The sequence below is a fragment of the Palaemon carinicauda genome, chromosome 15 (genome assembly GCF_036898095.1).
Source record: "Palaemon carinicauda isolate YSFRI2023 chromosome 15, ASM3689809v2, whole genome shotgun sequence".
In the NCBI taxonomy this organism is placed as follows: Eukaryota; Metazoa; Arthropoda; class Malacostraca; order Decapoda; family Palaemonidae; genus Palaemon; species Palaemon carinicauda.
The window spans coordinates 15515418-15540692 of record NC_090739.1 but is presented as its reverse complement, the minus strand read 5'-3'; the positions used below and the strand labels follow the sequence as shown (position 1 = coordinate 15540692).

Below are 25275 nucleotides of genomic sequence, written 5' to 3'. Positions count from 1 at the left end.
TTCCAACTATTCTATTTTTTTTCTATTTTACAGATTTGTTGGTTCTTGACAATTCCCAAGCATCATATGCAGAATGCAGTTTCAATGATGAAAACAATAAAAACTTCTAAAATGCACTATGAATGGACTAAGCTTGAACAGTAACAATTTAGGGTATAGTAAGTAAAAAAAGTTTGATTATGTTCTTTTAGGATTCTGTAAAGCTGCTGAAATTTTCTTATACGTACCTGTTTGTTTCCTTTTACATAGTAACAAAACAAAGGCTATGATTTTTCTGGAGCAGCAACCCCCTAATTTTAGCCACGAGACGCTACTTGTTCTGATGTAACTTTAGTGCAGACTCAAGAAAATTGTGAACTTAGCAAGGAAAGAGCCAGCAAAGGCTTCCAGGAAGTGGCTGAGGATGATGTCTTAGCCTTGATGGGCCTGATGAGGACCTGGCCTAATTAGTCCATTCAGAACAGTGGTAGCTAGTGTCTAGGCACTATGGAACTGCACCACGCCCTATTTTTTTATATTGGTAACATTCAATATAATTTTTTATTTCTTTCTTTATACTTGTATAATGTCTTTAAGCTTAATGTTGGTAGCACTTCCTCGGTTTATGAAAGTGTCCAAAAATCATTGTACGAAACTTTGCACTTGAAACAGTTCCAGCTGCATGGTGTTTGGTTATTGTGTGCTAGTGCACATGGGAAGTTGCCTGCGAGGCTAAGTTTGAAAGAACACTTGTTGCTCCCACAGTGCCGACCTTACCATGTTGGTGAAAGGTGTGTGTTTTTTTTTCATACTCCACATGTGCTAGAAAACCATGTGCCATATTTGTGAATGTGATTGTGTATCTAAATGGAAGACAGCCTGTGAATCGGGGTTTTCACACGCCCCTGATGTATACACGACACTCACGAGGTGCTCGCGCGAGGGTAGTAACCTCTGCATTCCATGCTTTCGTCTTTCTCTGGTATATTTGGAAGATTTATATCGGAAAAAGTGTAAAGGACTTTTTCACCGGGCGTCACAGGTCTCTCCCCAGAAATAGATTTTTCCTTTGTCAAAATCCTTTTTTTTTTTTTTTTTTTTTTTTTTTTTTTTTTTCTTGACAATTCATGACTACAATACATTAGACAGAATGCTGCTTTAACACTGAAATCAATAAAAAAAAAATTTCTAATAAGGGCAATGCATAAAGACAAAAACTCGAGTAAATGCACTTGAAGTACTTTCAGTGGAGGTTTTCTTCACTTGTCCTCCAAAGATCAAGGAAAATTGATATTTTTAGGCAAATTAGAATTACAATGGATTCAATTTTTAAATAATTGGATCAAGCTTGAACAATAACAAGGAAGGTTATAGCAATTAGAATTTTTTTCATTTTCTCAGAATTCTATAAATGGTCTGAATTTCTATATACCTGTTGGTTTCCTTGTACATGGCATATTGAAACGAGGCTACGATTTTACTGGAGCAGCACCTCCCAGTAATTTTAGCCACAAGCTGCTACTGTTTTAGAAAGTGAGGAAGAGGAGGACAGCAAGGCCAGTGAGAGAGGATGAAGGCATCACAATTGGAAAGCTGGCAGAATGTCACACATGGTAGTGAAAAAGGACAACAGCTTGGACCCCTCCGTCAATGGTTGAATGCCCAAATTTAATGCTTATGGACGAGAGTTCTTCAGCTAACAAATGTATCATGGATGATATAAAGAAGGCAGCAAAGCAGCTCCCATAATGGTCTTCATGCTCTGTGAAACGGCCAACACCTCCAAACAGATTTTCCTGGCCTCTTCCTTGGGGAGCTTCATTGGTTTCCAAAACCACAACCCCAAAGAAGGTTGGTAAAGGGTGCTGCTGCTCTTCTCATTTTTTTTTTGCTGCATTTTCTTTAATAACCCTGGATAGGCGTGGTGGGTTGTATATGACCTGAGGTTTAAAAAAAATTAAATAATTGACAATTTTTCATCCGTATTGGTTGCGAGTGATAACGACCTGCCAGACCTCAGTTCAGTGTGCACAGCAGTCGGGTGAGGACGCATTTCATCCCAGCTCTTTTCCTTGTGCTATTTCCGAGATGTCATCGGGTCGAGCTCGACCCATCAATACCTAATAAAGGTAAGTTGTGTAATATCAAATTTTATATAATTATCGAATGTGTAGTAGTGTTTAGGCGTGTATAAAAAAGGATTGTTGTAAAGTGTTTCTGAATGTCTTCTAACCCTTATGTTTTAATAAAATAGCTTATAATTTCTCCCATTTTTGTAAGTTTGTACCCTTACGACAACTTAATTATGATAATTTTTTTTTTTCTAATTGCAAAATAATCTAAATTTCATTCTATCTACCATAATATTTTTCTGCAAATCCTCGAACAATTATAAGTAAATGACTCGCTGATATTGACATATCTTTCTCCATTTCAGGTAGCAGATTTGACCTTCCAAGGTGATGTGGTTGGTGGCCATTTTGTGAGCAAATCCGACACTAAGCTGGCGTAGCTCTATGTATTCCTCTTTTATAAAATTTCTATTTTTATGCATAAATACCATGCTCAGCAATGGATATAAGGATTTGTCTTGAAAAAATCTATATAACTGCAAAAAAAAGCAAAAAAAAAATGCCCTTTTATAAAACATTACATTAAATATCCAAGAGCAGATTCTTTTACACATTTTTGTTGTACGATAATACAATATCCTGTAAAAATTTCAGCCACTAACTGTCATTTACCTACCACAAAAAATTTTTAAAAAGAGGATAGATTTTTAAACCAAAAGAACATTCAGTTTTTTTTCTCATTTCAGGAAACTTTCCCTTTTGGTTCCTCCCCACCGTGGATCTCAGCAAAAGGTGCTCAATTATCATAGAATAAGTGCTTAGAATAGTTTATTTCCATAAGTAGATTTTAGATGAATTTTTCTGTAAATTTTTTTTTCTTGTATTTTGTTTATTTGTAATGAATGTTTATTTTGGACTTGGCTTCTATTTACTTTTTTTTTGGAGATTAGAATATTTTTAAGTTTTTTTTTTTTTGCTATTAAAAGGATGTGAATTGATTTGTAAATTAATATTTTATGAATTTTTTTTGGACATCGGGTCGAGGTATTGATTTGTAAATTAATATTTTATGAATTTTTTTTTGGACCTCGGGTCGAGGTCGACAGACAATACCTATCTAAGGTGGTCAAATAACGATACCTATCCAGGATTTATCAAGTGCCCCTTTCAGTGGAAAGAATGTCTAAAGGTGACTTAAAAGGGTATGATTGGAATGGAAAGTGAACCTTTTTGTGTGGATTGAGGATCAGCATTGCAAGGGAATAGCCATAGTCTAGTTCATGATCTTGGAGAAAGCAGTCTTTGCTCCGCCATTTCACGAGATGAATCTTGGCCAACGTTGAACCAGTCAGTCCTATCTGCGCTGCATATGCCTTTTGAATTTTTTTTGGTCTGAAAATAACTGGCGAGTGCCTTTGCATACCACTAGGCAGCCTACAGTAAGATTGCCCTGCAGATCTAATAATATATCATAGAGGAGGGTTGTAAACCAGACCAATTTGGTGTATGGATGGAAATGGTGAGTTTCGAATATTTTTGTGATTGATTCAGTAAAGTATTAATATACATAACCCTTAACATAACTGTAAATGTAATATGCATACATAGTTGTACGTATAACTTTCAGTGGTCCCCTGCAGATCTTAATATATCATAGAGGAAGAAGGATTCAAACCAGAACAATTTTGGTATGTGGATGAAACTGGTGAGTTATGAACATTCTTGTGAAAATGATTCTCTATGTTTTAATATACATGATCCTTAATATAACTAAATGTAATATGCATACATAGTTGTACGTATAAATTTTATTGGTGTGCCATACAGTAATTTTGAAAGTTTACAAGTGTAGTAAAACTAATTTTAGTAAACTTTTATTACATTACAGTATATACAGTGCAGTACATATATATTTTATTGTTAAATGGTTTCTTTTGGAAGATACATAATTTTGACATTTGTTACTCATGAAAAATGCAGAGCTCTTGTTTCAGGGTAGGAAAGGACAGGTAGACTAAAAAGGTATACATTTTTTCGTGTCTACAATTGGAGTGCATGTATTTTCAGAATCTCTTAGTTCACTGCACTGGTCATTACAAAGAAATGTCTTTAAACCCGTACAATAATTTTTTTAAACCAATTATGTTTTATTGTGTGTGTAAATGCTGTGGGTCACATTCGGCCTGTCTTTCTTTACGAGCCGGCAAAGCACAGTGCACTCCAATGCTGTGACATGAACTAGCTGCCCATTTACTAGATACACAAGAAGGTTTTATGGTTGTCAAGTGTTCTTCCATAGCTGTTTTGATTAGTCAACCCTCCGTTATAGTGGTTTTGTTTTTTTTGGAACGCAAGGATCCACATAGCATTTGAATAGGTAACCTTTAAATACCGTATATTTCCGCGTATAAGGCGACCTTCATATAAGACGAGGTACAAAATTTGAGCAAATTTTTATGAATTTATCTCATATCGGTAGTATAAGACGACTGCTCAATCATAAAACCATCTGTGTATAGCCTAGACTAGCTTTTGCAACACCAGATATCTTATGGAATATAGGTTATGTAAAGATGATATTATTTACTGTATCCTTATAAATAAAAAATAAATGAAATAACAAAACAAATCCTTTATTGTTTTCCTAGAACACACGTCACGGTCGTCACCTACCCTGCATTGTTTTGTTTACACTCATCAGCTGCTCACATACGAAATGCCTGTTCCTCCTCTTTCTTCTTCTTCTATGTTCTTTGATGTTCTCTGCGAGTTTGTTATAAAAGCATAGGATAATGTAAAGGTGGAAAGTGTCATAAAATAATTTTAAAAATACAGGATCTCAAATGCCATGGATGGCAGTGAAGACGATTTATTGTATGAATGCGACGACAAAGCCAAAGTCGACTCGCCAGAACCGGACTGGAATCCTTACGATGATGGCGTATATGATGAATCTCGTGATATGTTCGAACAGCTTTCCGAAACACACTGATAACTGTGAGGAGTTTTAGTGGTGTTAGATTTATAAATGTCGCAGGTTTGATGTTTAATATTGATTGGAAATAAAGTTTTACAAATTTTTAGGTTTTAAATGCAATACTGTAATGTACCGTAATTTTTATTGAGAAATAAAGTTTGTACTGTTAGTAATCCAAAATTGTTATATACAGCTAAAAATAATTTTTAAACAAATAAATATGATATCCTATATGTTATTACTATCGTAATTAACACTAGCATTAAAATTACTGAAAGGTTAGCGAGAGAAAAAGTTGCTAACAACGCAACCAATACTCGATGTTTACATTTACGGTAAAAATTGTTTCATTACTTTCATTATACATTTATATATTAACCCTTTTACCCCCAGGCTATTTGGAAATTTCCAACCCTTAACTGGGGGTTAAGGGTTATTTTTTTCCCAGCGCATTTTGCAGTATATTTTTTTTTAAATTGCTCTAACAGACTTAATTTTTCTCAGAGACGTCAGGTTGGTCTCATTCTCTTGAAAAATGCCTGAATTTTCTCAAAAAAATATCAAAAATATGAAAAAAAATTTTAATAGTTACTTTGCAAGGACGTACCGGTACGTCCATGGAGGTAAAGAGATGGCTTTTGTGAAACGTAACAGTAAGTCCTTTGGGGGTAAAAGGGTTAATGTAAATCATTTCGTGTGTCGGTGGTTATTGCACCTCAACCTAGGCTAGGCTACTGATAAACCAGACATAGAATTCAAGGTGTGATTTTTATAACGGTAGTATAAGACGACCCCCCGTTATTAATGGTTAAATTTTGGAATATAGGGTCGTCTTATACGCGGAAATATACGGTAGGTTCAATTACTAGCGGTAAGGACTGCTGTGCACAAGCCAACATTTTTAAACTGCCCGCTCTTCTTTGCACCTGGCCTTTGTGCAATTTGCCTCCCTGCACAATGCCACTTCTGTCACACACACACACACACACACACACACACACACACACACACACACACACAGCATCTGTCATCACGAAAGTGTTTCCCACAAGTTTGTTCAAGTGCTTTTGTTTCATCAACTCCATGGCCATTAAGAGCTACTTCATCTTCGCAAGTTACCGCCAAGCAACAGAGGAAGGGAAGACTCTTAGGAAGATAGTTCTCAATAAGTGCAAGGAAGTTCTCTTAAGCAGCTGTAGGAGGACTTTTCAGGTTGGAAGAGAAGGTAAAAGAGAGAGAATTAAAGAACATTTGGGATGCCATGGCAGCAAGTGCCCCATGCACTGCAGAGATTGTGTCAAATGCGAGGGAAAAGAGCATGATCCAAATAGAAAATTTGTAGTTTTTTGTAGATCAAGGATCAGCATCACAAGGGAACATGGCTACTTTAATCATACGGAAAATAACCCACCATTTCGTGCAAGATGAACCTATGCCAACCACCAGTCAAGAGGGCACTTCTTCCGGCATATGCCTTTATAAGACTGTAAAGGCTGTTTTGAGAATTTTGAGATTTACATTGGAAACCTTGAGCGTTACAGCAGAGTCAGGCTTTAAGGACTCAAAGGCAGTGAAGGTTTTTCCATTGGAGCCCCTCAATATCATTAAGGAGTACAAACCAGAACAAATTTGGAATACGGATGAAACCGGTAAGAGCCCGATCTTCCCATGTTGTGGAGGGTTGATTTTTCACTCCATGTTTGTTGTGCCAGACAATGGTGTTCCATATTTTTGAATGTAATAGTGTAGAAATAGGTTATCCTACTTCCAACTTTTTTTTTTTTTTTCTCGACAATTCCCAAGCATCGGGCAGAATGCTGTTTCAATGGTGAAAACAATAAAAACTTCTAAAATGTGCCATGCATGGACTTAGCTTGAACAGTAATGATTAAGGGTATAGTAAGTAAAAAAAAGTTTGCTTTTGTTCTTTTAGGATTCTGTAAAGCTCCTGAAATTTGTGTATACCAGTTTCCTTTTACATAATAACAAAACAAAGGCTATGATTTTTCTGGAGCAGCACCCACCTAATTTTAGCCATGAGGTGCCACTTGTTCTGATGTAACTTTAATGCAGACTCAAGAAAATTGTGAACATAGCAAGAAGAGAGCCCGCAAAGGCTTCCAGGAAGTGGCTGAGGACGATATCTTGGCCTTGATGGGCATGACGAGGACCTGGTGTAATTAGTACAATCAGAACAAAGGCAGCTAGTGTCTAGGCCCCGTGGAACTACAACACGCCCTATTTTATATTGGTAACATTCATTTTTTTTTTCTTTCTTTCTTTATACTTTTATAATGTCTTAAGCATAATGACGGTAGCCATCCCTCAGTTTGTGGAAAAATATGCAAAAATCTTTCTGGGTCGACCTGTGACGCCCGGTGAAAAGGGTCCTTCTTTACGCTTTTCTGATATAAATCTTCCAAATATACCAGAGAAAGGTAAAAGCATGGAATGCAGAGGTTACTACCCTCGCGCGAGCACCTTGTGGGTGTCGTGTATAAAGCAGGGGCGTGTGAAAACCACTATTCACAGGCTGTCTTCCATTTAGATAATTCCTTCATCAGAGGGAAGGGCCATAACAGAGGCCCTAGAAACCACGCTTGGACCACGCCACCGACACCTAACGCGAGCGCCCTCTAGGACATCCTTCTGTTTTGGACTTGCTCGCTTGGTCGTATTTTTATGTGCTCTTGGTGTTTTTCCCGTTTTTGGATTTAATTCATCATGACTGAAGCTACTACTACACCTTTACCAATGTTAAGTACCATAGTTTGTTTTGACAGCTTTTCATAGTACCGGGCAGTTGTTCTCTTTCCAGTAGTGTGGTTTTTAATTATGGATCGACTTGCCCTTCCTCGGCGTCTGCAGCCATTGTTGTTTTGATTTGCCTAGCTGGAATTTCACGTTAATCTTGCCCATTTGGTACTCTGTCATCTAGGTTCTTGGTTAAGTCACTTACGATTTTTGAACCATTATTATTTTTATTATTGTTTTACTATGGTATTTTTGGCTAGCAAGTCCAATTTGGACGAACGAAGAATAACGTCCTTGGCTTTATTATAGTTTAAGTACCCGCCTCGGGAAAGCGTTCGTTAATAGACTATATCTTTATATTTTGTTACGCAGTCGTTATTCTTTGTTCGTGGTCATTACAATTTTATTATTCTTATATCATATTATAGTGTGTTTTTGGTTCTTTACAGTGTAACCATGAGAGCGTGAGCATGGAGTTCTCGTTTTCTGTTGCTACAGTCACGAGTTACCCTTTCTCTCGTTTTCTTTCTTAATCTCGAGTAGGAGATGTGGATTTCCCGTTTTCCGTTTTATACGCTCACGGGTTATCCCTCCCCCTTCTCCTACGGGTTTATGATATTTACGTTTTATATTATGTGGTTACTGATTAATATAGTTAGCATTATTAATAGGTCCCGTTCGTGTACGAGTCATTATTTTGGGCCAGCTTTATGCTGCCACCCGTAGTTCCGTCCTCTCCCCGCTCCGCCTTGGGAGTAGGTTCGGAACGTTCATCCTCTCCGCCTTGTTCTACTCTGCCATAAGGGATACTCATTGAGTTTGGAACCTATTCAGATATTTGGAGTGCAACGGTGACCCCCTGCACTCGGACTCCGGCTTTGGCCTTATGCACACGAACCTTTTCATTATTAATCACAATTTCATTATTATGGACCTTTTCACCGGACCTCCGGCTTCACCGGAGATCACCCAGACGATCAGCATTGAGGTTACCATTAACTTACCGCTGCTGTTTATAGTTACATATTACTTGGTTACAGACCTATCACTGCATCCTCTGCTTGTCCGTGGTTCCGCAGTGTACATAAGTTTATTTTGATTTTGTTTTAATATATTAATATGGAACTCTAGCTCTCAATTATGGAACCATGCTATGCACACATATTTAATATTATCTAGACTCTTTTGGTTGATCTGATTACTGACCAGTCTCTTAAGGAACATCCAGACTTATGTCTCCTTTCTTTTACAGAAAGTCCGCTGCGCTGCCAAGGGCTGCCCCGCTGCCTTTAATGATCCCGTGGGCCATGACCTATGCCGGTCCCATGCGCATTGCGCCATATCCTTCTCTCGGGAACCGGGACAAGCCTCCTACATGGTGTGGTTCCCGGAGTCGTGCACGCTCTGCTACGAGCTGTCCTCCCTACTCCTGAACGATGATGAAGTTGGTTCTAGTTTGTTCCTTTTTATCCTTTGGCGATTTAATTTGTTCTTCATATATGTATACATCGCTTATTGCGGAGAACGGTCTTCTCCTTCATCACTAATCCCCTCACCTCTTTCAGGCTAATGATGACACACTCCGGGCTGCAAGAGCTGCTCTCCGTCCTTGGGTGTCAGGCTTTGGAAGGAATGCTCCGTCTGGCGCACCCTATCTCCTCGACGTAGACATGGCTTCTCGTCTGTTCCCGGGCTCTACCACTGCAGCAGTTCCGCCGGAGACAGCGGCCCCGTTAATTGAGGCGGTTAGAGCAACCATCCCAACGGAAGAGGAAGCTTTATTGGCGGGGGACGTGTCCTCTCTAGATTTGGACATCGAACCCATGGACGAGCAGGTAGGTGGTACTGAGTTGGTGGATCCCCTTTTATCTCACTCCTTCCTCTACCTCTTCCTTCCTCGGCGCTGATAAGCCTACGGCTTCTCCTCGGGATCCCTCCGTCCCTGTACGACCCAAGGTGAAGCCACTACGTACCTTTAAGCCTTCAGCTTTGCCATTATCTGCGTCACCGGTCCCCGGACCATTAAATGATCCTGATGTTCATATTACTTTACGTAAAACCGTGACTGCTAAAAAGACAGTCAGCTAAGTCCAAGGCTTCGTCAGCGGGTAGTGCGCAGGATCCCTCCTTCCCCGTCGACCTGATCAGGGATATTGTTAAAGAGCAGATACAACAACATTCTAGGGCAAGCCAAGGAGCTATGACGGAGCTCAAAGATATGTTGGCGAATCTGATCCGTTCAGGAACTCAGATGCCTCCTCCTTAAGCCCCAGAAGCGTCGAAGTTACCCCCCTTCAATAAAAACAACCCATGGAGGTTTGCCTTGCATGCTCCATATATAGATGGTACCATAACTCTGGATGGCATAGGCATCCGCCCTCTAGAGGACCTAGAATTTTACCCTCCGGGACTAGAATTCCCTTTCAACGGCTTCGTCCGTTTGAAAGAGCATGCCTTGGTTAGGTTGGACAAGGTACCGAAGGAAACGGTAATATTTCCTAAAGAACAGGCCCAAGCTGTCTGGGCCAGGACGATGTCTGAATGGGGGTGCGCTAACTCCAAGCTCACCCCACACAAAGGGGCCTACATATTTACAACTGCTCCTGCTATTACCTTGCCTATTACGGATAAATTGACAGATCTCACTATTCAAGCTGTCAAAGAAGGTTCTGCCATGCCGGCTCTTAAAGAGACGGACCCCACCTCCATGCTCATCCCGAGTACCTCTACTACCTGGGACGATGCTTCCTCTACTTTCACAGTAGGGAAGTTAAACCCAGACTGCGCCTCTACTCTGTTTAACGAGAAGCTTCCCAAATTACCGGAGAACCTTCTCAGGACTGAGTTTGAGGCACGGAATAGGTTAGCTAGGTCTCTCCACTCCATTACCTCCGCAGAGTCCCTGGCCTCGCTTTATCCAACTGAGACCTTGTTTCGGATATTCACGAAGAACCTGTCTCTGTCTACCAAATCGACCTACATGATTTCTGGTTGGCTCGGGTTAGTTGTAGGAAATACGTTCTGTCTGAGGCCTCTATCAGACATGAACCGAACAGGCTGATAGTTTCCTCCTGCTGGGGTAAAACCCTCTTTCCTCCGGAGGAGGTGAACAAAGTTCTGCAGGACGCTGCGAGAGCAAAACAAAATTTGCAAATAAGGTGGGGCCTCACTGCCAAAAGGAAGGTCGAAGCCCAAAAGCAAGCTTTCTTCAAGAAGAAGCAGAGATTTACCCATTACAAGACGAACCGGGGTCGCTACCATCAATCGTCAGTTACCCACTCGTCATCACAGTCTCCCTCTGCTTCGACGTCTCAGCAACCGAATCCCCCTCAACAGGTGGTCTACCTCACTGCTCCCCCAGGTACACAACCCAACCCCGGTTGGATGCCCTCTCCTGCATACAACCCTAGTTACGAATCCTCAGGTTCCTTTCGTGGACACCAGAGAGGAAGCTACAGGGGTAGAGGACAGTTCTGCCAACGAGGTGGACCTAGGACAAGGGGTGCTCGGGGAGGGAAAGGACCTAGATTCACTCCCTCGTAATGATGTGGTCCCGGTAGGGGGGAGACTTTACCACTTTCGAGACCATTGGACCCTCAGTCCGTGGGCTCACAGCATAATCTCCAAAGGTTTGGGTTGGAAATGGTCACAGGGTTCTCCACCTCCACCAGTGACCTTCTTCCAGAAACCCCACTCCCATCCTGAAAGAGTACACCACAGAGTTACTCAAGAAGAAAGCAATCAAACGGGTTCGATCACTGAAGTTCCAAGGCCGCCTGTTTACAATTCCGAAGAAAGACTCGTCGGCATTGAGAGTGGTCCTGGACTTGTCAAAACTAAACTCTTACATTCTCTGCGACAAGTTCCGGTACGGACCTTACTTCCCCGTGGGGCCGTCACCACCTCTATCAATCTTACCGACGTCTATTACCATGTGCCCATAGCTCGAAACTTCTCTCCTTACCTAGGCAGGAAAGCCTTTGCGTTCAAAGTCATGCCCTTCGGTCTCAGCATTGCTCCCAGGATATTCACGAAACTGGGAGAGACAGTTAGAACAACTCAGGAACCAAGGGATACAGATCATAGCTTATCTGGACGATTGGCTCATTTGGGCTCGGTCGACCCTGGAATGCAACAGAGCTACGACGAAAGTACTTCGATTTCTCGCCAACCTGGGATTTCAGGTCAATCTCCAAAAGTCCCGCCTCCAACCATCAGGCCACTTCGAATGGTTAGGCATTCAGTGGGACCTTTCAAAGCACAAGCCATCCCTTCCTTCCAAAAAGGTAAGGGAAATAGCTTCAAAGATCAGGAATTTTCTCAAACACAAACAGGTGTCCAGAAGAGCCTTGGAAAGAATCCTCGCCCTTCTCCAATTCGCTTCAGTAACAGATCTCCTATTAAAAGCCAAACTCAGACATCAATCGAGTTTGGAGAAAGAGAGCTACAGTACCTTTAAGAGACAAGGTCTCGAAGATCCCCTCTGTCTTGAAAATGAGACTACGCCCATGGTCCGAACCGAGGAACCTCTCCAAATCGGGTCCTCTACAATTCCCACCTCCGCAAGTGACAGTTCATACAGACGCGTCTAAGTGGATGGGGGGGTTACTCCGAACATCAGATGTTTCAGGACTCTTGGTCACCCGCCATGAAACAGTTCCATATCAATGTTCTCGAAGCCATGGCAGTGTTCTTGACCCTGAAGAGAGAGACTCCTCTGAGGTCGACCCACATCTGAGTAGTGTCAGACAGCACAGCCGTAGTACACTGCGTCAACAGGGGAGGATCCAAGTCACCCAACCTGAAACAGGTCCTGGTCACTATCTTTGCCTTGGCAAAAGAAAAGAACTGGTTCCTGTCAGCAACTCACCTAGCAGGAGTCCAGAATGTGATAGCGGACTCACTATCCAGGAGTCCAGAATGTGATAGCGGACTCACTATCCAGGACGAAACCACTGGAATCAGAATGGTTCCTAGACATAAATTCATTCCGGTGGATACTCAGGCTGGTTCCGGGCCTCCAGGTAGATCTATTCGCAACTCAGCTGGATCACAAACTTCCTTGTTATGTGACCCCAAACCTGGACCCTCAGGCTTATGCAATGGACGCATTAACCCTGGATTAGAACCATTGGAAGATGATTTGCCTATTCCCTCCAGTGAATCTTCTAATGAAAGTTTTACACAAACTACGCTCTTTCCGAGGGGCAGTGGCTTTAGTAGCACCTCACTGGCCAAAGAGCAGTTGGTTTCCTCTCCTCCTAGAGTTGAAACTCAGTCCCTTCCGGATCCCATTCCCCAAACTGACCCAAGTAGTCCAAACTCAGTGTCAGATTCCTCAAGGATAGCCAAAACCCTAACTTTGTGGACTTCATGAAGTTTGCAGCTCGTAGAGACGCAAACATTGCCCCGGAAAATGTCCTCTTCATAGAATCAGACAAAAGGGACTCGACAATTTGTCAATATGATTCGGCCGTTAAGAAACTAGCAGATTTCTTAAAGAATTCAGACCATACTTGTATGTCTCCGAATTTAGCCATCTCTTTCTTTAGGTTCCTATTTGACAAAGGCCTAGCAGCTAGCACTATAACCACCAAGTCAGCTTTGAAGAAAATCTTCCTTGTTGGGTTTAACATTAACCTAGCTGATTCCTATTTCTCATCTATTCCAAAAGCGGTTCGTCCACAAAAGGTCTCTTGGTCTCTGAACGATGTCCTCAAACTTGCGTCAGACACGGACAATGAATCCTGCTCTTATATCACTCTTCTTAGAAATACTTTATTTCTAACGGCTTTGGCCTCAGGTGCTAGAATCTCAGAACTAGCAGCTCTCTCACAAAACTCCGAGAACATAGATTTCCTCCCTTCAGGCGAAGTACTTCTTTCTCCAGACAAAGCTTTCCTAGCTAAAAATGAGGATCCGCAAAATAGGTGGTCCCCTTGGAAGATTATTCCTCTTCCCCAGGATACTTCTCTGTGTCCAGTCACTACTCTCGGGGCCTTTTTAGCTAGAACTGCCACCCGCTCGTCTGGCCCCTTGTTTATCAGGGAACAAGGAGGTACTATTTCCATTCAAGGTATCAGACTACAAATCCTCTACTTCATTAAACATGCTAATCCGGAATCATTTCCCCATGCTCATGATATCCGGTCAGTAGCTACCTGCATCAATTACTTCCAGAACATGGATTTTGATGACCTTAAAAAATATACGGGTTGGAAATCTCCTATGGTTTTCAAACGCCACTATCTAAAGAACTTACAGGCCCTTAAATACCCAACGGTTGCAGCTGGGAGTCTTCTCTCCCCATTAATCTCTTGTTCTTCCTTTCTTCCATCTCTTCTCTTCTCCCTCCTACCCGCCACTCTCCTGGGTGGTTCGTTAGCCCTAAGATTATTACCATGTTTAATTCCTATGGTTTAACTGTTATTGTATTTACCGTTACTTTAATGTTTAGATATGCTTAGACATGTAAGATTTGATGCCTTTAGCGTTTGGACACTCGGATGTTTCCTTGTCTTCATATTTATTTAGCCTTACGTTCACTATATCCTTTGGCTAGTTTGTAATTTTATGTTTACTCACATTATTATATTATATAATTTTGTTACAGGGTGTTTGTATTCTCCTTATGTTATTACTTTATTGGGCTTGGAAGGTATTCTCTGGTACATTTTCACCGGGCGTCACAGGTCGACCCAGAAAAGGAATTTTGACGAAGGAAAAATCTATTTCTGGGGAGAGACTTGTGACGCCCGGTGAAACCCTTCCCTGTTATTTTGTACGGACCCACCCTTTCCTTTCCAAGCCATATGTTCTTGCAGAAGGATGTCCTAGAGGGCGCTCGTGTTGGGTGTCGGTGGCGTGGGCCAAGTGTGGTTTTTAGGGCCTCTGTTACGGCCCTTCCCTTTGATGAAGGAATTATCTAAATGGAAGACAGCCTGTGAATAGTGGTTTTCACATGCCCCTGATTTATACACGACACCCACAAGGTGCTCGCGCGAGGGTAGTAACCTCTGCATTCCATGCTTTTATCTTTCTCTGGTATATTTGGAAGATTTATATCAGAAAAGTGTAAAGAAGGACCCTTTTCACCGGGCGTCACAGGTCTCTCCCCAGAAATAGATTTTTCCTTCGTCAAAATCCCTTTTATGAAACTTTGCACTTAACAGTTCCAGCTGCATGGTGTTTGGTTACTGTGTGCTAGCACACATGGGAAGTTGCCTGCGAGGCTGAGTGAGAGAGAACACTTGTTGCTCCCGCAGTGCCGACCTTTGCATGTTGGTGAACGGTAGCTTTTTTTTTTATATTCCTCATGTCTTTTGCTAGAAAACCATGTGCCATATTCTTGAATGTGTGTAAATTTACGTTATTTTCCTACTTCCAGCTATTATATTAGATTCATTTTTTTTTTGGGGGGGGGGGTGGGGGGTTCTCTTGACAATTCCCATGACTACAATACATCAAAGACAGAATGCTGCTTTAACACTGAAATCAATATAAACTTTTCTAATAAGGGCAATGCATAGAGACTAGTACATGCACTTAAAGTACTTTAAGTGGAGAAAATTTCATCGGTTGTCCTCCAAAGATTGAGGATAATAGATATTTTTAGGCAAATTAGAATTAAGAATGGATTTAATTTTTAAATAATTGGATCAAGCTTGAACAGTAACAATGTAGGTTATAGTAAAGCAGAATTTTTTAATTTTCTTATAGGATTCTATAAATTGTCTTGAATTTCTATATACCTGTAGGTTTCCTTGTACACCATAGTAAATTGAGGCTACTATTTTACTGGAGCAGCACCTCCCAATAATTTTAGCCACAAACTGCTATTGGTTTAGATAGGGAGGAAGAGGAGGACAGCAAGGCTAGTGAGAGAGAGGATGAAGGCATCACAATTGAAAAGCTGGCAGAATGTCTCACATGGTGGTGAAAAAGGCCTACAGCTGGGACCTCTCCCTCAATGGTTGAATGCCCAAATTTAATGCTTATGGATGAGAGTTCTTTAGCCAAAAATATATCATGGATGATATAAAGAAGGCAGCAGAGCATCTCCCATAATGTTCTTAATGCTCCGTGAAATGGCCAACACCTTCTCCAAACAGATTTTCCTGAATCTTAAACCCCTTCTCTAACAACTCCAGTGAAGCTCCCACAAAGCATCGGGAGGGCAAGATTTTTTCAATAATTTTGGCAGCATTTAAAAATGTACAGTACAGAATACTGAAAGAAAATTAGGTACTCAACAGTAATACTGTAGGGTATTTGAAATATTTAAAGTACAATGTTGGATTAGTAATTTACATATGGAACACTTACATTATGATCAATGTTTGATTTTTCTTTACAGGACTGATGACTCGTCCACTAATACGTTCCATTTGTAACAGATTTATCCTCGTCCACCTCACAGACTGTGCCTCTTTGACGGATATCATCCGGTAAGTTGTCATTTATTTACATATTTTTGTAAATATTGTCAATTTCCTTTTTGTAAATACCATCCTTACATACCGTAAATTAGTATTTGTAACTAATTTTTTTTTTATTACAGGTGTGGATTTACTCAAGTTAAGTAAAGATTTTTACTGTACAGGACATGTACTGCATACGCAGTGTACACTTTACCTTCATTAAACGCTATAACTACTATGCCTTAAGGATTGTATCATGAGCCACGAGATTTCACTGTGTAAAACTTCATAATGGTAAGTGATGATGAACTGTGCTGGTCTGTTTTTTTTTTTCTTTTATATATATATATATATATATATATATATATATATATATATTTTACTGTTAGAAATTGCCACAATAAATATTCATAAACTTGTTGAAAATAATTATAGTACAGTACTAAAGGGATTTTGACGTAGGAAAAATCTATTTCTGGGCGAGAGACCTGTGCCGCCCAGTGAAATGCTCCTTTTACATCATTTCTAAGGTAAAAACTGCTATGAATTTACCAGAGAAAAAATTGTATAGGAATGCTAGGTTGAACCCAGCTCGCTCACCTAATAAGGTGTCAGTATAAATAACTGGGGCGTGATAAATCACAACTAGAGGTCTCGCACCATTTAGATAACTCCTGTCAACATCCCCGAACAGCGAGGAGCCGTTCAACAACCCAACTCCAATCGCTACTACGAACGAGCCCACCCACGCTAGTGACGTCACTCCTATAGCACCCCAGATTGGGGCCCGGAAGGGAGGGACGGGTGGGTTCACTGGGCGGCACAGGTCTCTCACCCAGAAATAGATTTTTCCTACGTCAAAATCTCTTTTCTGGCCTCTGACCTGTGCCGCCCAGTGAAATACTACCAGAGAATAGGGACCCAATATGGCTAACTACCTGGGGAGAAAATAACACAAAATAATAATACATGGTGTAGTTTAATAACAAACAGGAGGGATAGGAATCCCATAGGCAAGAGATCAACATGGTATGAGTGGACAATATCCTCTGAAAACAATAATAAAGTAACCCGAAGGCAAGTAATCCACAGGGTAAAATAGCAATAAAAACATGGTAAACAATCCCATAGGGATGGTAATAATTCAAGCATAATGTGAATATAGCAAAATACATATCAAAATTGAAATAAAATCAACTCGAGGGATAAGCACAGATGAAACCAAAACAATTGGTAGAATATATATCAATGAATAATAAAAATAATACACCATAGGGGTGTATGGCAAAGGATAACCAAACCAGGTAGGGACAATAAGAAGGCCAGGCAGGAGGGAAAGAGGACAGAGCAAGACTTAGTGATCAGGACTCAGAGCCTTCAGGAGGAACTACATTCCCAGCTGCTACTGTTGCAAATTCAAGAGCTTCTAAAGGTTTCAGGTAGTGGCGTTTAAAGACTTTAGGGACTTCCAACCCGTATATTTTGTGAGCTCATCAAATTTCATATGATGAAAGAAGTTAATTGAAGTAGCAACAGCTCGAATATCATGGACGTGTGGGAATGACTCAGGATTAGCTTGTTTTTATAAAATAAAGAATTTGTTGTCTAATTCCTGTAAGGGCAATAGTTCCTCCATTCTCTCTAATAAATAAGGGCCCTGTGGAAGTAGTGGAAGTTCTACTTAAGTAGGATTTCAGGGTGGTAACTGGACACAGGGATGGATCCCGAGGAAGTAGAACAATCTTCCAGGGGGACCACCTGTTTTGGGGGTCCTCATTTTTAGCCAGGAATACTTTGTTAGGGTAGAGAAGGACCTCACCCGAAGGGAGAAACTTGATATGACCTGGGTCTCTAGACAGGGCCGACAATTCTGAGATTCTAGAGCCAGAGGCGAGGCTCAAAAGAAAAAGTGTCTTTCTTAACAATGCCATATAGTTACAAGATTCATTCAAAGTGTCAGAGGCTAGCTTCAGGACATCGTTCAAGAACCAAGAAACTGCGCTAGGGCGAGTTGATGGTTTCAGTCTGGCACAAGCTCTTGGAATGGAAGAGAAGTATGAATCCATCAGGTCAATGTCAAAACCGACATGGAAGATCTTTTTCAAGGCTGATTTGATCGTGGTAATCGTGTTGGCTGCTAGGCCCGATTCAAAAAGAGTTCTAAAGAATGTCAGTCAGGTTCGTCGTCATTTTCTCAACTTGAGTCTTTCAAAAACTTTGCCAGTTTTTTGACGGCCGAGTCATATTGACGGAGAGTGGATTCTTTTGTCTGATTCCAGGAATAGGGTATTCAGAGGATCGATGTTTGCACCCTTTTGAGCTGCGAACTTAATGAAGTCCATAAAGTTAGGGCATTCAGAATCCTTGAGGAAGCTAACACATGCGCGTTTGTACTACTTGTGTTAGAACAGGATTGGGTATCCGCCGGGGGCGGAGGCCTAGCTCTAGTAACAAGGGGAACCAGTTGCTTCTGGGCCAGTTGGGGGCTATCAGAGCCACTCGGCCCTTGAAAGATCTGAGCTTGTGCAGTACTTTCAGCAGGAGATTTATCGGAGGAAACAGATAAATCGTCTTCCAAGTGTTCCAGTCTATTGACATAGCGTCCATGGCATAAGCCTGAGGGTCCAGGTTGGGGGCTACATAACATTCTAGTTTGCGATTGGATTCCGTCGCAAACAGATCCACCTGGAGACCCGGGACCTGAGATAAGATCCATTGGAAGGATCGATTGTCCAGTGACCACTCCGACTCCAACGGGGTCGCCCGGGAAAGTGCGTCCGCCACTACATTCCGGACTCCCGCCAGGTGGACTGCTGATAAATGCCCCTTGTATGACGTTGCCATGGAGAAAATAGCCAACATAATGTTGTTCATGTGGGCTAACCTTGAGCCTCCTCTGTTGATGCAGTGAACTATGACTGCGCTGTCGAGGACCAGTCTGATATGGAGATTCCTGGCTGGGTTGAGACGTTTTAGGGTAAGCAAGACTGCCATGGCCTCTAGGACATTTAGGTGCACTTGTTGAAATATCGGAGACCATAACCCTTGGACTTTCTTGTGTTGAGAGTAACCTCCCCACCCTGTGAGGGAGGCGTTTGTTTGAACGACGAGTCCCGGGGCAGGATATTGGAAAGGAAGTGACTTGGAAGGATTCTTGACCTTCGTCCAAGACTTTTCCTCAGGATTGGGGGAAGGCGAGCTCTCCTGTCTCGACATTTCTTGGTCGCTCTGGAGCGCCACACTCTGTTTATGTCCTTTAGTTTGGACTTTAGGACGATGTCTGTGACGGAGGCGAACTGTAAGGAACCTAGTATTCTCTTCTGGTTCCTTCTGGATGTCAACTTGTCTCTTGAGAAACTGTTTCGTGTTCCTCGCTATTTCCTTCCTTTTGGCTTTGGGCAGGCACAATGTATGGGAATTGAGGTCCCATTGTAGCCCCAGCCACTGAAACTTGGTCTCCGGGACCAGGCGGGATTTCTCGAGGTTGACCTGAAATCCTTAACGTCGAAGGAAGGAGAGGGCCTTGTTCGTCGCCGTGTGGCAGTTCCGGACGTTGTTCGACCAGATCAGCCAATCGTCGAGATAAGCCACTACTTACTGGGGAACCTCTTCAGAATGGTTTGTGTATGCTTTGAAAAATATTTAGTGGGAAGGAAGGAAAAAATATTATCTGTCCCCTATAGGGTGGAGGTGGACAATTAAAAAGTAGTTTTCGTATAGATTACGCTGCATCGAGATTTTGTAACCATCTAAGTTCTATTTTATCAATATTTTCTTACAGTACAGGTATTGCTCGACTTACGACCGAGTTAGGGACCGAGAGGTGAGTCGTAAGTCGAGTTGGCCGTATGTCGAACTAGAAAAGTGAAGTTTCCGTAGATTTATTTTGATACGTTATGATTCGGCAATCATCTGGATCATATTTTGTCAATATTTTCTTACTGTCTATCATTATTCCATTTTCTGATTTCATAGGATATCATATGCTCTATAAATGCATTATTGTATTCTATTCATCAATTTTGGAAGCATTTTACAATCGAGTACTGAAAATTTTGTTTACCTTTGGTTATGATCAGCTGATCTGAAAGTGCCGCTACCTACCGTATCAAAATATGGCGTACATACGTATGGCATATTTTTTTATCATTTCTTAACTTATTAGAAATATTTTCATGATGAATATTACATTAACGCCAATATGTTACAGGAAATCAGTTTCCATACAGTTCGTCTAATCATTAGGTATAATGCGAAATCGTTGTAACTCTTTCTGTGTGCGCGCGCGCTCGCTCTCGCATACCGGTAGATCATTTTTAAAGCTTCATGCAGTATTGTAGTTCAATATTAAGCCTTTATATTTCATTAGACATTACTGTGTTTAATTGTGTTATATTAAAGAACGTTTATATTTTATTTTTCAAATTCTTGAGCATATCAATAATCAACAAATACTTTTAATTTACTTTCGGTTGGCATCAGCTGATCTCAAGGTCACGCTGCCGTATTACTATTATGAGCACATACATATAGTGCGAATAACACTGATTTATATAATTTTCTTGACATTCAAAATTTCTTCATAATGCATATTACATCAGCGCCAATATGTTATAGGGTATCACATTTTCCATACAGTTCGTTTATAGACCTTATTATTATTTATAAAAGGAATACGCTCTCTCTCTCTCTCTCTCTCTCTCTCTCTCTCTCTCTCTCTCTCTCTCTCTCTCTCTCTCTCTCTCTCTCTCTGTGCATTTAGTTTTTAATTCAGTTGTATCTTCATATTTTTTTTTGAAAATTATTAAAAAATTCTATATATCATTCGATGTTTCGATTATGGGAATAGTAACGCATCGGAAGGAAATCACTTGAATTGCCTCTCGCCTTCCGCCAGAAATATGACGTCATCAGACTTTTTTTTCTTAAATTTACGGTAAGTTGTACTAATCTTATAACTAATGATACAGACCACTAAAACACTTGATATCGTTACTGGGTGTTTCGATGATGGGAATGCTGTAATAAGATTACTCGGTAACAATGAAAGGAAATCATTCGGTTTGTCAGCGCGCTTCCGCCAGATACATGACGTCACAAGTCACGTGACGTACAGTAATCTCTACGAAGAATGACTTGCAAAATATGTAAATTCATTTTCTTTGTTTCTCGCAAGAAATGAAAAGAAAATACTAACTTAACAAACAAGAGTATTTTATTTTTATAATGTAAAAGGAAGTATATTATTTTAGAGAAAATATTTGCCCTAAAAGTATATTTTCTTTAGATAAACATCGATCCATTATCAGAGATTAAAAAAGTAGCGTACAGTCAAATTTACGCTATGTAGTACTCATGACAACCGATACAGACCCTCAAAATACTTTGTATCGTTATTTAATATTTTGATAATGGAAATACTAATATTAATCGTTAGCCTATTGGAAGGAAATCACTGTATTGCCTGGACGCTTTCCGCCGGTGATGTGACGTCACCAGACATATAATATGAACTCGACAGATATTAAAAGTTTTCTTAATGTATTTTTAACTGAAAATAAATACTGAATATTAACAATAAAAGAAAATAATAATTTACCAAGATAAATCAGTTTATATGTATACAAGAAAATAGATTATTTTCAAGGAAATATTCGTCCTATTTCCGATAAACTTGTGACGTCATCACCCTGAAAATATGGTTGTAAAGTCGAATAGTCGTATGTCGCATAGGTCGTAAGTCGAGCAATACCTGTATACCATTATTTCCTTTTCTTGTTTCATAGGATATCATATGCTCTATTACAGCATTTTTTTTTATTCTATTTTTCAACTTTGGAAGTAATTTAACAGTAAACAATTACCAACTATTTTTGTTAACCTTTGGCTGTGATCAGCAGGGAGATACAATATCAGAAGATTGTGCACATAATAGCAAGGGTTATTGTTTATAGAATTTCGTAATTTATTCAAAATACCATCATGATGAGTATTACGTCAGCAACAATATGTTTTCATAGTTTTATAGCCACTGTTATTAGTTACACGAACACGCGCTCATTCTATGTGCGAGCGTGTGCGGGTAGTTCACTTTTCAAGCTTCATACGGCGTTTAATTTTTGGTTCATTATTAAGCCTTCGTAAGTTCTTATTGAAATTAATATGAAAGTACGATTGTGTCGGGATATGAAATAAAAAACTAAAAAACCTTGGTTTTTTGTAAAAGAAAAAAAAATTATAGAAATTGGGTTGACAAATTTGGTTAAAAATTGTGCGGAGGATTTGAGTACCTTCTGGTGATGATTATCCTTGGGAAATTATTATATCAGTGTCTGCTGTGTTCTCTCTGCCTGCTGAAAAAGAGAGATAATTAGTGTCTACACTCCATCTGGCAGCACTTTGTTGCCAGATCCCTACCTGTGGTTTTCTTGTCTCGGACATCATCAATCTTTATGCTCGCTACTCATTGGGATCTGGTATCACCATTTTCCCGTTGAGCATGTTCGATAGTTTGGACAGAGCCGTACTGCCTAATATGCAATGCCACCAATACAGTGAGAGAAAGGGTGCTTAGCGGCTGTAAAGTGTTCTGTTTAACAAGAAACATAGGCCAAAATATTAATTGTGAAGGTTCCTAATTAAAATAAGTAGGGTATCTATTGACTTAATATGGTTGTGCAGTACATGCAATTTTAAATTTTCAAATCCTGATAGTTTAAGGCCTAATAATTCAAGAATGATAAAACTAATATAAATATATCATGGTAAATAGAGAAGTTTGGCTGCTTGTTTTTATGTTACTCCACTTAAGTAAATTGTATTTATATTAATTTTTGTAAATCTTGTGAATTTGTAATTTATTTTGAGGATTATTACAGCTACAGATGGAGAGTGATACTTGAAACATAACAATTATGGAGATTGTCAAACTTTATGCAAGAAATGCTAATTGAGAAGTTAACAAATAAACCACCGTTTTGAAGGACAAACTTAAAATTCGATGAACTTGACTAACTGGAGGTATGATAATTTTAATGTTTTCAGTCTAAGGTAAGTTACTCATTTATTTTTAGTGGCTATAGAGTATTGTATATATTTATTTTATTTTGATTTTTCTTCACTACTGTACATAATGAAGTTAAAGGGTATTACAAAGAAAACTTAGCTTCTGTAACCATGGTTCTGTAGACTTGGTGCTTGCACTACTACTGTAGAAAGTAAATTGATGCATAGTCCTTGCGTGACATTTAGGAAAAAGTAATTTGAAGCAATTGTCAGTTTAAATACAATTTAAAGGCCTAATATTTTATGCAAAGAAAACTTTGTGAAAGTGAAACTGCTAATATATGTGATTCATAAAAAGGCAGGATTTGCACACTACCAGATTTTCAATTAAGTAATTTGATTTTGTTTGATGGACTAATGTACCTTTCCATATTTTATGGGAAAATGCTAGCTTAGTTAAGTGCATGGTGTTCGCTATTAATGAGTATTTGATGAACTTGTTCTTAACTTGCACACATTATGATGTAAGCTCCTAAAATAATTGTAATTCTGATATATTTACTGAGTTATTGTTTCGGAGCAATAACGATGTTAAATAACTTTTGCATATTTTTTTCCCTAAAATCTGTGGATAAAAGGGCTTCAAAGATATGCTTCGGTAGTCAGTTAGATTATTGCTAAAGCCAGTGTCTAACCAGAAGGACAAATAAATCTATAGCACCACCCCATCAGAGGAAACACGTAATGTAGAGCCAATCATGGTTGACTTATTTTTAAGTGGCCAGTAACTGTACTATTTTTAAGTTTGGTTGGTAATTCATCTTAAAGTAAGGGTGTTTTAGTGAACTTCCTACAGTAAGTTTATTCAACTTTTTACTTCCATGTTCCATCAGTTTGATTTAGGTAAGATAGTACATTAAATAATGCAAATACTGATTTTTTCATCAGTAATTTTCTGAAGTATAAGAAATACTTGGGTTTCATTTGGGGCATCAAATTGCTTGATTAATGGTGGTTGGTTTTGCCTGTGGTGTCCATCTGCTGGGATAGTACGGCTTACAGGAGGCATGATCTAGCTAATGGCTAATACTATTAATTGAGGTAATAAAGGGACATTTATTGTATAATAGTATTTTTTTTCAACTTAAAATCGCTCTGAATAAGGTCTATATTTTTTTGTTAAATGTAAATGTATCTTAGTATTTTAGGCACTATATGGGGTGAGTCTGTTTGTGTTCTGCAAGCAGCAATCTGTAGACATTATCTTGCATCCTTTCAGGCCCTAACTGCATTGATTTCTATCCTTCCAAGATCACTTATCAGTCAACCTGTCCTTTCAGCCCAAATTCTTAAATCCAATCTTGGTATTTTAAGGGTCTTATGAACGTTACATTGCTCAGAAGATCAAGTCACAACTGATAACTCCCTGTCCTTCTTTTGACTTACTGTATATTTCTGATGACCTTCAGATAAGACGAGGTGAAGAATTAGGGCAAATTTTAATGAATTTAGGTCATCTGTTCTATGAGAAGACTATGATGAATCCATCAGTCTCTAGGCTAGCTTTTGCTGTATTTATTATTATTGTTATTATTACTTGTAAAGCTACAACCCAAGATGGAAAAGCAAGATGCTATAAGCCCAGGGGCCCCAACAGGGAAAATACCCCAGTGAGGGAAGGAAACCAGGAAAAATAAAATGTTTTTTTAAACTTTTTATACTTTTTATAGTTTATATAGGAAATATTTATTTAAATGTTACAAGAGGAAGAGTAATGAGATGGAATAGTGTGCTAGACTGTACCCTCAAGCAAGAGAACTCTAACCCAAGACAGTGGAAAACCGATACAGAGGCTATAGCACTACCCAAGACTAGAGAACAATGGATTGATTTTGGAGTGTCCTTCTCCTAGAAGAGCTGCTTACCATAGCTAGTGTCTCTTCTACCCTTACCAAGAGGAAAGTAGCCACTGGACAATCACAGTGCAGTAGTTAACCCCTTGGGTGAAGAAGAATTGTTTGGTAATCTCAGTGTTGTCAGGTTATGAGGAGAGAGGAGAATCTTTAAA

At 39.8% G+C, this 25275-nt stretch overlaps 1 long non-coding RNA gene across 1 annotated transcript; it reads left to right on the top strand.

Annotated features, from left to right (window-relative positions):
• LOC137654238 (uncharacterized) lies at positions 1-23328 on the top strand. Its single transcript, XR_011046568.1, has 4 exons — positions 1-158; positions 16139-16229; positions 16343-16496; positions 23081-23328. It is a non-coding gene; the product is annotated as an uncharacterized lncRNA (long non-coding RNA).
• The last annotated feature ends 1947 nt before the right edge of the window (positions 23329-25275 follow it).